This window comes from Dendrobates tinctorius, unplaced genomic scaffold (genome assembly GCF_039654945.1).
Source record: "Dendrobates tinctorius isolate UK_male_01 unplaced genomic scaffold, ASM3965494v1 ptg000103l, whole genome shotgun sequence".
NCBI classification, from domain to species: Eukaryota; Metazoa; Chordata; class Amphibia; order Anura; family Dendrobatidae; genus Dendrobates; species Dendrobates tinctorius.
The window spans coordinates 5,196,507-5,209,752 of NW_027361771.1; the positions used below are offsets into that span (position 1 = coordinate 5,196,507).

At 41.6% G+C, this 13,246-nt stretch overlaps 1 protein-coding gene across 2 annotated transcripts in view; it reads left to right on the forward strand.

Annotated features, from left to right (window-relative positions):
* USH1G (USH1 protein network component sans) overlaps window positions 1–13,246 on the forward strand; it is a 115,272-nt gene that overhangs the window by 19,802 nt on the left and 82,224 nt on the right. The gene's annotated exons all lie outside the window — the stretch shown is intronic.

The following is a 13,246-nucleotide window of genomic DNA, read 5'->3' on the forward strand; positions in this document are numbered from 1 at the left end:
TCCTGTGGACAGATTCTCCTACCAGAGCTGTGAACCTCTGCAGCTCCTCCAAAGGGACCATGGACGTCTTGGCTGCTCATTACTTTTATGATTTCCATTTAGGTGGATGGCCATGTCTTGGTGGGTTTACAGTTGGGCAGCACTCCTTCCATTTTTGGATGATGGATTAAACAGTGCTCCGTGAGATGGTCTGGGCTTGAGCTATTTTTTTATAACCTAACTATGCTTTACTCTTATTAACTTTATCCTTGACCTGTCTAGTGTGTTCCTTGGTTTTCATGATGCTGTTTGATCCATAATTTTCTCATCAAACCTCTGAGGCCTTCACAGAACAGCTGTAGTTATACTGAGAATAAATTACGCACAGCTGGACTCAATTTACTAATTATGTAACTTCTGAAGTCAATTGGTCAATCAGGATTTTTATTTAGGTGTATCAGACTACAGGGGGCTGAATACAAATGCATGTCACAATTTTTAGATGTATATTTTTAATCTCAATAGAAAACCATGTATAATTTCCTTTATACTTCACAAATACTTGCTACTATGTGTTGGTATATCACATAGAATCCCAATAAATACATTTAAATGTGTGGGTGTATCGTGAAATAATGTGAAAAACTTCATGGGTTATGAATACTTTTTCAAGGCACTGTAAATTATCTGGGTTCCTGTAGCAGGGGTATAAAAGCAGAACACACCCAACCAGCATGATTTATATGTCTGTACTGGAGTGTTAATCTACCAGCTGTAAATACGCTGGATTGATATATCCATCATAAAGTAATGCCTAGGTTAAGTGCCATTATTCCACCTTTCATGACTTCCTGTTTCATTGATAATAAAATACCCAGTGAATTCAGCTTGGAAGTATTGGGAATATTAACATATGCCATAACAGAAGTGTAAGAGCACATTCACACTGAGGCCCAAGAAAAAAAAACAAAATGTGCATAAACCGTACAGAAAGTATGCAAGTAAATAAGTAGATAGTAATAGTACATGGAAATGACATAGGGTACTTAGTTAAACATTATAAACATTATTTTATTTAAGTTGCTAAACCCATTAATTTTGCAGGACTAACAGACCACTTAAGATGTTTGTTGGCCTCCCGACTCTAGGATCGGGCACTTTGAATTCACAAGCCTGATCCTTTTGTTTCCCCTGGGGTTAGGTCACTGCCAAGGAACTTTGGCAGCTGCATTCTCCGTTCTCTCCATAGAAAATACATAAACACTCAATGTTCATGCGTGTGGGCGAGTCAGGGAAGAACACTGTCAGCAGAATCAAAGCTATAGACTGTATCTAAGGTGTATTGTCAGCTAACTTGGATATAGTAGGATGGACGGGTTATATTTGATGAACTAAGACTCGATTACAATATTATGTTAATGGTTGTTTGAAATTTTGCAGGATAAAAAGCATAAAGCATATTTTTTCATACAGATTTTTTTCTTATTTTTCGAGGTTTTACTTATTCAAATTGCAAGGTTCTTCAGGGTAGGGTTTTCTTACTTAGACTGATGTCAAGAGTATCAGGCTTCAATCCTAGGAATACTTAAGTCCTAAGGAGCGGCTCCACCCACTGAGCTACCTGAGCTGCTGGACAGCTCCTTTCCTAGTATCGGTTTCATGCTACATGATCATAGCTAAATCTAAATGCAGCACTTAAAATGTACAGAATCGCCCCAATCCAGCAATATATAAAAAGAATTTGATTGGTAAACGGCGTAACTAGAAAAAAAGTAAAAACGCCAGAATTACTTTTTTTGGTCACCGCAACATTGCATTAAAATGCAATAACTGGCAATTAAAAGATAATACAGTATCTGCACCAAAATGGCATCAATAAAAACGCCATCTCAGCAAGCAAAAAATAAGCTTTCATCTAACCCAAGATCACGAAAAATGGAGATGTTATTTATTTTTTTTTCACCTCTTAAATAAAAAAGAACCTATACATGTTTGATATCTACAAACTCGTAATGACCTGGAGAATCATAATGGCAGGTCAGTTTTAGCATTTAGAGTACATGGTATCAGCGTACTCAGGAGAAATTGCACAACAAATTTTATCCATTTTCTCCTGTTACCCTTATGAAAATAAAAAAGTTTGGTTCCAAAGTAATTTTTTTGTGAAAAAAGTAAAATGTTCATTTTTTCCTTCCACATTGCTTTAGTTCTCGTGAAGCACCTGAAGAGTTACTAAACTTCTTGAATGTGGTTTTGAGTACCTTGAGGGGTTTAGTTTTTATAATGGTGTCACTTTTGGGTATTGTCTGTTATATTGACCCCCCAAACTCACTTCAAATGTGAGGTGGTCCCTCGCTGGTCAACTTTTAACCCTTATAATATCCTAACAAAAAAAATTATGTTTCCAAATTTGTGCTGATGTAAAGTAGGTATGTGGGAAAAGTTATTTTGTGTAACATGACTCACTGATTTAAGGGCACAAAAATTGAAAATTGTTTGAAAATCGCAAAAGATGGAAAATTTTTGCCAAATTTCCGTTTTTTTCATAAATAAACGCAAGTCATATCAAAGAAATTTTACCACTAACAGGAAGTACAATATGTCACAGAGAAAACAGTATCAGAATCGGTGGGATCCGTTGAAGCGTTCCAGAGCTATAACCAAAAGTGACACTGGTCAGAATTGTAAAAATTGGCTTGGTCATTAAGTACAAAATTGTCTCTGTTACAAATGGGTTAATGTAATAATTGGTTCAAAAGCAATTGCCATTTTACATAATACATAACTAATCTGAAGGTTTTTGCCTTGCTGCACATTACCTTTTTAGATAAAGTTCCCACTATAGCTACATTCCCACCAGTAGCTTTGGGTATTTGATTCTGTATAAGAAACGTAGAGTCTAAAGCCCCCGTCACACTAAGCGAGATCGCTGCTGAGTCACAAGTTTGGGTCATGTCGGAATGTCCTTGACATTTTTTTGATCATTGAGGTCCCGCTAGCTAGCATGCATCGGTATGTTTGACACCTTACCAACGACCTTGTTAGCGACTCAGAAGCGAGTCAAATAGGCGTGGATTTGCATTGATTCGAGGTCTGAATTGTCAGAGTAGCTGCTATGTGACAGGGTCCCAGCGACCGCCAACATCGTTACAAAAGGTCGCTATGGGTCGCCGTATCGTTGCTGCGTCGTTGGGAAGATCTGACTGTTTGGCATCTCACCAGCGACCACATAGTGACACAACAAGAATCCCTACCAGGTCGTATCATTGTCGGGATCGCTGTAGCGTCGCTGAGTGTGACGGGGAGCTTAAAGCTGTGTGCCCACAAAGAGTTTTTGGTGTTTTTGATGCTACGTATTTTGCTCATCGAAAATGCAGCTTCTTACAGCTAAAGCAAAGTGGATGGAATTTATAGAAATCTCCTGCCCTCTCTTTTTTACTCAACATAAATTGACCTGTGGTGTGAGTTTCAAGTACGCAAGTTGTCATTTTCTATTACGGCGTCGTTGAGTTTTTTGTGCAGATTTTCCCCATCGATTGCTTTAGATCCGGCAGCGGAAATGCATCATAACACACATCATAACGCACATAACTGTAGCAATAACATTTTGTCAAAGGCATGACACACCAAAAAGAGACAAAAAACACGATGTAAAAAACGCAATAAAGCCGTACGTGCACTAACAAATGCAATGAAAAAACACAAATAAGCTAATTTACATAATAGGTGCAGAAAATCTGCAACATCACAAACTCAACAAAAGCTCATTGTGGGAATGTAGTCTAAGGCCATGTTCACATGTTCAGCATTTGGACAGTATTAGGCCAGCGTCACACTAGAGAGGAATACGGACGAGTGAGAGGTGATAAAACAATGCATTGCACACGGACCAATGATTCTCTATGGGATAGCTCCCATCAGCCGTATTTTTCTCTCATATTTTCTATGGTCCATGCCAATCGCAGCATGCTGTGATTGTTAGCGTATTACGACCGTAGGTCGCCAATGCAAGTCTATGGGTGCACAAAAACATCGCATTACACACGGACCACCCGTGTGACTTGCGAGAAATACGCCAGACTTTTCCTGGTTAAAAATGAGGATGAATGAACTCATGGAGATCAACATCCAACACTGCGGAGACACCATCACATGTTTCTCAACGCAGTGATTCTAGAGCAAAGCCCCCATCCCTTATGGGAAATATGTAAAAATATGCAAAACACAAGCCGCAGAGACACCATCACATGTTTCTCAACACAAGCAATGACTAGCCATGTCTTTCCCTGGGAAGGAACAACCACGGGAAGGGCAGTCTCCAATGAAGGAAACCACATATGCCAAAACAAGGTATCTATCCTCAGACAGCTGTTTCGGGGTATTGCCCCTCATCAGTGTGCAGTAGGAAACTGGCCAGTAGGAGCAATGCCTAGTAGAAGACTGGCCAGTTTCCTACTCCACACTGATGAGGGGCAATACCCCAAAACAGCTGTCTGTGGATGGATACCATGTTTTGGCATAGGTGGTTTCCTTCATTGGAGACTGCCCTTCCCGTGGTTGTTCCTTCCCGGGGAAAGACCTGGCTAGTCATTGCTTGCGTTGAGAAACATGTGATGGTGTCTCCGCGGCTTGTGTTTTGCAGACTTTTCCTGGTGACAGGAAATGGGACAATCCATCATCAGGAAGCTTAGACATGCAAATTAGCTCAAAAAGCGCTCCAGACATACAGGAAGTACGCCTCCACAGAGTACAGCATCATGGCACCCTACCAGAATCTGAATGTGGAGCTGCTAATTGTTCTTGTGCATGATCGCCCGGAATTATGGGACCAACGTGATGCCCATTATGCCGACCGGGCAAGAAAGGAGGCTGCATGGAGGCGCATATGTTGCAAAATGTTCCCTGATTTTGGTGATCAGCCACGTGAGGAGCAGCAGAACATAAGTACGTGCACATAAATTATGTATGTCAAATTACCTGCCATCCCAAAAAAATGTTATAAGTAGGCCCCCCCCACATCCTGTGCTTCTGATATTGGGCTCTTGTGTCTTGTAAATTATTTTTGGACACACTGTTTGACGCTGAGAGAATGTTACCCTGTCCCCAAGCTCCTCTTAATGCCTAGCAAAAACATTTTAAAGAGTTGCTAATGGCCACATGAGCTACTGTGACCCTGTGCATCTGGCCTGGTTGCACCAATGCTATATGCCACCCTGGGTAGAACTCACACCCTAGTAGGCCACATGACTTTGATACTAGTTCAAAAACTTGTTTTCGGCAAATTGTAAGTTTTCATTCTTTTATGCCACATTGCAGTCGAAGATGTGATGAGACGCTGGCGCAGCATCCGTGATCAGTATCGGCGTGAGCGCCAGCAGCGGGCAAGAAGTGGTTCAGGGGCTCACACAAAGCGGAAATATGTTTATTTCGACCGCCTCTCGTTCCTCGCTCCAATTATGGATCTCAGACCGTAAGTATGACAAAAACACCACATGACACAAATGCTTTACAGGGACCGATCAAAAATTTCCTTTTTCTACATTTTATATTTAATCACAGAACTCACTCTAACATCACTGAAAGGGAGACAGGGTCTGAATCAGAGGCCATCGATCCTGTAGGTGGAGGGGTTGAGCTGTCTCGACCATCTTGTGAGCTTCCAAGGAGCCAGGCCCAAGTCACTTCTCCAGCTCGACCTGATCCTGCCCTAGAACCTGGACCGCCACCAGAAACACCACCACCAGTAACAGAGCCACAACAAGGACCGTCAGCTGCATCACCACCCGACATCCATGATGAACAGGGCAACAGTAGCAGCCCAACTGTTTGCCTAGAGGGCTCCCCCCAGCCTGCTGTGCCATCCAGGCGACGTAGACAAAGGCGCCATACCCTGCCACTGATACCACGACCAATGTGGATACAGGGGCCCAAAATTCTCGTAACAGAGTTGCCACTGATGATGAGGAGGAGGAGTACTCACGCAGCCTTGCCCATTATCTACGTTCCCTTTCCCGTGAGGTGCGGCTACGTGTGCGTGGATCCATTCAGATTCTAATTGACGCAAGCACACCCCCCAATACCCCTTATGAGCTGTTTGAGTTTCTGGAGAAGTTGCAGCTGTCACCCAGGAATCTCATGCGTCTTAACCCACACCCCCAAGTGCTTGCTCAATCAGGGTCTGAGGATCCTCCTACATGTGGGCCTACACCTCACCCCCTTCCCCCCCCACCCAACAATGGCAACATCATTCCCAAATGTCAGGGTATAACCCAGCACACCAATATGGCCACTTGTTCCCGGCCAATGTTGGAGGCTGGTCCCAATCTGGTTGGGGACGACATGGCCATTTTGGTGGTTTAGACTCACGGCCCTACCAGCCTCCACAGGAGAGGAGTCTCCAATATAGTGCCCAGTATCCACCTCAAGCCCATGAGTCGGCCCACTACCTCCATCATGGGCAAGACTATGCCCCCACACAGGCCGAGGGCCAAGGTGGACACACTAGCCATCAGGCAACACAGGGTGGGCTGCCGCCTTCTCCACCCACTACATACTACAATTTATAACTTTGTGTGTGTTTTTGTGGTTAAATGCTGTATTTTAACATTGGAAAAATTTGTTTGTGTTCTAAGGCCAATTCTGGCCATTTTGATGAATAACATAAGGCTTCACAAGGCCTTTAAAAAAAGATTCATAAAAAGTTTTCACTTTCAATTGTTGTTGTGTTTATCAATGATGCACTTACATCACGACATGCTGCCATATGCTTACACATTGATTTCTAAACAGAGAAAAGACATAAGGGGTTGTAATATATATAGTTTCCCAAAGGCCAAAAAGAAACATTTACAACATAGACACACCATGCTCTTGCCAAGAAGTTTCCCCCTCAGGTGACAAAGTAATTTGTGAAAATATCAGGTACTTTGAGCCCAGGAAGCGTTCTACGTTGAGGGTTGATAGGTGGTCTCGCCCTACGTACATTGTCTGACCCACGCACAACACCAGCAGAGGAGGAACAATCAGGTATCCTGGTGAAGTTATGACCAACGCCACATGCTTTAATTGCTTCATTTACATTTTGTTCACTCAGCTGAATGGCAGACTGGAGGACCCGCCATTTTGGCCAATGAATGCCAAAGGAACACTCCACCAGTCGCTGAGCACGTGATAGGCGCAAGTTACAAATTCAGCGCCGGTGGTCCAGGTTGCGCCGGGGATATGGCCTCATGACATTGCGCGTTAACTGAAAAGCCTCATCTGCGACAAGGACATAAGTGACTGATTCTAGAGTGGATCCTGGTAGCTGGCGTAGTGGTGGTAGATCCAACTTGTTGTTGCGTAGCCGCAGACCCATAATGTAAGTATTGAAGACTCTAGAGTCTCCTGTTCTTCCTTAGGCCCTAATGTCAACAATTATAAACTTGTATTGAGAGTCGGCCAGAGCCAACAACACAACAGAAAAGTATTGTTTCTAATTGAAGAATTGTGAGCCAGAGTTCGGCAGCTTACGCACCCGGATATGTTTGCCATCAAGGGCCCCAATACAATTAGGAAAGTGGCATTCCTCCTCAAAGTCCCTTGATATCCTCAACCAGTCTTCCATCCTGGGCTGGGGCATGACGAGTAGTGTTGACCATATTTGACTACATGTCGACCTGACTATGCCAGAAATGGTAGATCTTCCAATGAGAAAATCATGGTGGAGGGCGGTAGAAGACAGGCCAGTGGACAGGAAGCTGAAGAACAACAGAAATGGAACATTTTAGAATGCACAAATTAACAAAACACCAGGTACATACATACCAAACTTGTTAGTGATTCATATCTACTAACACATATATTTGGTCGCACAATCACTACGTGATATTCAGTACATATTACACATAACATTCTGGTCTGTAAGTTTATATATATCTGGAATAAGATGAGGGCATTAAACTTCGGACCAAATAAAAACAGAGTTTGGGCAACACATCATGAACATAGAGAATGTGGTTGTGTAGTACATACCGTAATGTGAGTAGAAGTCGCTCCTCTGCAGATCTAGCTTGGCGCATCCTTGTGTCCTGAAAGGTTATCCCAGTATCCCAGGGCGCACTGTCTCCAAGAGTAGATCAAATGTTGCAAGGCTCATGCGACAGTATTTAAAATTTTTCCGGGTAATCCTGCAGAGAAGAATAGAGGGGCTGAAAATGACCTCTTGTGAGTCGTTACCTCAAAAGTGGATGGACCCACATGCGTCGCCGCCTCCTCGGATCCACAATCACTGGGTATGGCTGGCCAAAGAGCCTGGACAAAACCCAGTTGAAGAGAACACGGTCAGTTGGGGTAAACTGAAGTGTATCAGACATGTTTGCTAACAACCAGCAAGACCCCCACACAAGCAGAGCACCAAAATGGGCAGATTGGAGGCTGCCACCTGATGTTGAAGCAATAAATAGGGTTGGTGCTGATGATTTAAATTATGTGCAGGCCTCAAAACCGTTAAATGTCCGTTTTGCAAGGCTGCGAGAAAAAAACGGTATACGGATGCCATACGGATTACATACGGATGCGAACATGAGAAAAATACGCGGCCACACGCTGACAACGGATGACATACGGAGCACTATTTAGAGACCATTTATGCGTATTACGGACGTAAAATACGGTCCGTATTTTTCTACCTTGTGTGTGACTCCAGCCTTACATCAATATTTGTAAGCCAGAACCAAAAGTGGGTGATAAATCCAGACGTGGTGACGGGTTTCTATTATACTTTTCCCGATTGTCCCACTCCTGATTTTGACTTACACATACTGATGTCAAATACTGACCAAATACTGATGTGTGAACTTGGCATTATGGTTCCAACAAAGTGGATGGGAATAATAGAACCCTCATGCCCACTGTCCTTTTTTTCACAGCATAAACTGACCTGTGATGCGTGTTTGAAATCCTCAACATGTCAATTTCTCTTGCAGGTACGCTGAGTTTTATGTTCTGATTTTCCCCATAGAATTACATTAGATGCGGAAATTCCACAGATATATAATTCACATGCATTTTTAGTGTGTTTCTGCAGCGGAAATGCATCAAAAAAGCTTGTAATAGGCATATGAATTTTTGCCAAAGCCAAATATCAATAGTATCAAAAGCAAAGTAGCTTTATTTAAAACATGAATATACCAAATAGTAACAAAAAGCTCAGTCAAAAACATGATAAAAATGTGTGTAAAAAGAGCAATAAAAAACACAATGAAAAAAACAAGAAACCTAATTTACTTAATAGGTGCTGAAAAATCTGCAACATCAAAAATGCACCAAATTCTCAGAAACAGAGAACAGTATTAACAAGTCACTTCTTCAGATCCAGTAAGGCTCAGTTACTGACACCTACATGACCGCATGTACTCACAGAAACAATTATGCACAACATTATCAACCAAGGCAACAAGCAAACACGAGGTTCACACATTCACTCTTGTGACTTTAATTAAAAAGATTTGTGAGATTTGTTTTAATTATTAAAGGGTTTGTTTACTAGACAACTCCTCATACCCAACGCTTGGCCTCGATAAAATAAAAAAAACCTATACTCACCTATAAAACCTATACTGTTCCTGCGGTGTCTGCACTTGTTTTCTCCAGGGCTCTTATGTGTCACAACTACCGCACGAGTCCGCACCCAATCAGCACTGGCGTCCGTGTCCTCGCCTTTTGTCAAATTGAACATGAAGAGGAAGCCAGGGATCAGCTGCAGCCCAGACTTCCTCTTCAAGTTAAATGTTTAAACATTTAACTTTTTCCCCTCAGGTCAGCCGGGGACTCCGCACAGCCTCTGTGATGTCAGCGGTAGTCAGTGAGGCTGTGCGGAGTCCCCGGCTGATGTGAGGTGAACTCAGGAGCATGGGAAAAAGTTCAGAAACTTTCCCACGCTTATGAGTTCATCTCCGGTCAGCCGGGGAGGCTGCGCAGAGATGAATTCATTCATTCGGCAGTGGTTTACAGCTGGGGCAGTAGCATTAGCACCACTCCCGGATGTAAACTAGTTAACCCCGGAGATGGATTGCTGAGGGAGGCCTGACTGAACTGCAGAGAGGTATGGATATAGATGTTTTTTTATTTATGGTTTTTTACAGGTGATCTAGGGCTTTTGATGGATTGGCTGAATAATAAATTTGGTTAAAAACTTGGTGTATTTATTTCATTAAAATATTTTTTAATTAATGTGTGTGTGTATTTTTTAACCCTTTACTATTCGGTTAATAATGGATAGGTGTCTGATTGTCCCGGCTTAATGTCACCTAATGGCAAGGTGACATTAACCCCTTATTAACCTTATTAACCCATATACCACCGCTACAGGGCTATGGGAATAGAGATGCTAAGTGCCAGAAAAGGCACATCTTATAGATGCGACTTTTCTGGGGTGGCTGGGGGCAGATGTTTTTAGCCAGCGGCGGGGGGGGGCAATAACCATGGTTCCCTTCTAGGCTATTAATATCTGTCCTCAGTCACTGGCTTTCCCTCTCTGGTGGAGAAAATTGCACTGGAGCCCATGCAATTTTTTCCGTGATTATATCCTTTAATTTAACCCCTAGAGTTCCAATTTTTTGCTAACGCACACTAAACAATTTAATAAACACTGACATATATAAATCATTTTGATATGACATGGTTTACTATATGTAAACCATGTGTCATATGTTGTCGGGTTCTGCAATTATTCTTCAGAACCTGACAATTGAACTAATGGCTATTTTGCTATATATATCTCTAACAAATATAAATATATATATATGTCACTGACATATATATGTATACACCTATTCTATATGCATACATGTATTCTTTTTTTTTGTTTTTTTAACATGTCAGTGTGATTTTACAGTAGCCGCATATAAAATGGCAGCTTTTCTAAGGACACTGGTGCGTAAAAAACGGACAGCACACGCATGGTGCGTGTGCTGTGCGTTTTTTCTTGCATCCGTTGACTTGCATTGGCGAGTCTCGTCCAAGAATCGAAGCAAATCGCAGCATGCTGCAATTTTTTTTCCAGCCCGATTATGATCCGATCCGAGCTGGAAAAAAAACGCAGATGAAGACACAATGATAGATTAACATTGGTACGAATTCAATCCGATTTTTTCATCGGATAGAATTCGTCCAATTTAGTTGCAAGTGGGCATGAGCCCTTACTCTGCTGCCTGGTTATAGTGAATGTATCCCTCAGGGGTTTCTTCTGAATCACAATAAATCAGGAAAAATTTTATGCTAAATGTTATGTAAAATGTTCCTAACAAAAGCTTCAATTCAATCCACAAAAAAGCAAGTTCTCACTCAGGTCTGTTATCTGTTAACAGAAATATAGGGGGCTTCCATGTTACTTGTAGCACAAAGGCTCTGGAAAAGCGAAATAGCTCCTCACCCGCCAAAAGAAATTCAGCAAATTCTCCTCTCCCAAATCCAAATCCTCCTCCCTTCTGAGCCCCAGTGTGTTTAAACCACATATAGTGCCCACATTTGGCATTTCTGTAGTGATGAGAGCGGGCCTAATTTACAGGTGCGTGTCTCCAGAAGCATGAGCTGGGCATAATGTGTCACTATAAAGTACTGATCACTTCAACATACTGGTTACTACAATGGCAGTTTGCAATTTTCACTGGGCAACATCCACTGCTGCTTGTTTCTGGAAAACATCCATGGTGTCAAAATAAAATCGTCACTACGCCTGTAGATAAATTCACAAAGGGGTATAATTTCCAAAAATGGGTCACTTGGAGGGGGGGGGGGAGATTCTGCTTTTCTAGCACTTATGGGCTCTGTATATGGATTCTGCAAATTATTCTTGGAAAATCTGTGCTCCAGGAGGCAAATAGCGCTGCGTCCCTCCAGAGTCTCGCAGTGTGGCTAAGCAGAACTGTACAGCCACATATGGGGTATTTTTACATTCAGCAGAAATTGTGGGACAAATTTTAGTACCATTTTTACCCATGTCCAAGTATGAAAATGTAAAATTTTGGGATAACCCACAATCTCAGTAAAAATGTTAATTATTTTTTCTACACTGCGGATGGTATAAAATTCTGTGACACACTTGTGATGTGAATATAATCACTGCACCCCAGATGAATTCATTGAGAGATTTAGTTTGTAAAATGGGGTCACTTATGTAGATTTCTGCTGCTCTGACACCTCAGGGGCCCTGCCAATGTGACATGGCACACTCAAACCAGTGTAGCAAAATCTGTACTGTAAAATGGCGCTCCTTCCCTTCTGAGCTTTGCACTGTACCTCAAAAGTAGTGTTCAACCACATATGGGGTATCAGTGAACTCAGGAGAAATCACACAACAAATTTTGGGGTCCATTTTGTCCTGTTACCCTTGTGAAAATGCAAAATTTGGGGCTAAAAAAACATTTTTGTGGGAAAAATGTGATTTGTTTTTATTATTTTCACAGCTCAATGTTATAAACTTATGTGAAGCACCTGGGGGTTCAAGGTGTTCAATACACATTTAGATAAGTTCCCAGGGGGTATAGTTTTCAAAATGGTGCCAATTGTTGGGGGTTTCCACTGGTTAGGCACATCAAGGGCTCTCCAAACGCGACATGGCATCTGCTAATTATGCCAGCAAATTTTACATTCAAAAAGTAAAATGGCGCTCCTTCCCAACCGAGCTTTGCTGTGTGCCCAAATAGTGTTTTTTTTCCCCACATATGGAGTATAAGCATGCTCGGGAGAAATTGCACAACACATTTTTATGGTCCATTTTCTCCTGTTACCTTAGAAAATGTTAAGAAAAAGGTCTAAAGAAAAATTTTAGTGAAAAAAGTTAAATGTTTATTTTTTTATTCCGCCATTCCATTAATTCCCGTGAAGCACCTGAAGAGTTAATAAACTTCTTGAATATGGTATTGAGCACCTTAAGGGGTGCAGATTTTAGGATGTTGTCACTTTTGGGTATTTTCTGTCATGTACACCCCTCAAAGTCACTTCAAATTTAATGTGGTCCCTAAAAAAATGGTTTTGTAAATTTTGTTGTAAAAATGAGAAATCGCTGGTCAACTTTTAACCCTTATAACTTCCCAACAAAAAAAATTGTGCTGATGTACAGTAGACTTGTGAGAAATGTTATTTATTAACTATTTTGTGTGAAATGACTCTGGTGTAAGGGCATAAAAATTAAAATCTGAAAATTGCTACATTTTCTAAATTTTTGCCAAATTTCCGATTTTTTTCACAAATAAACGCAAGTCATATCAAAGAAATTTTACCATTA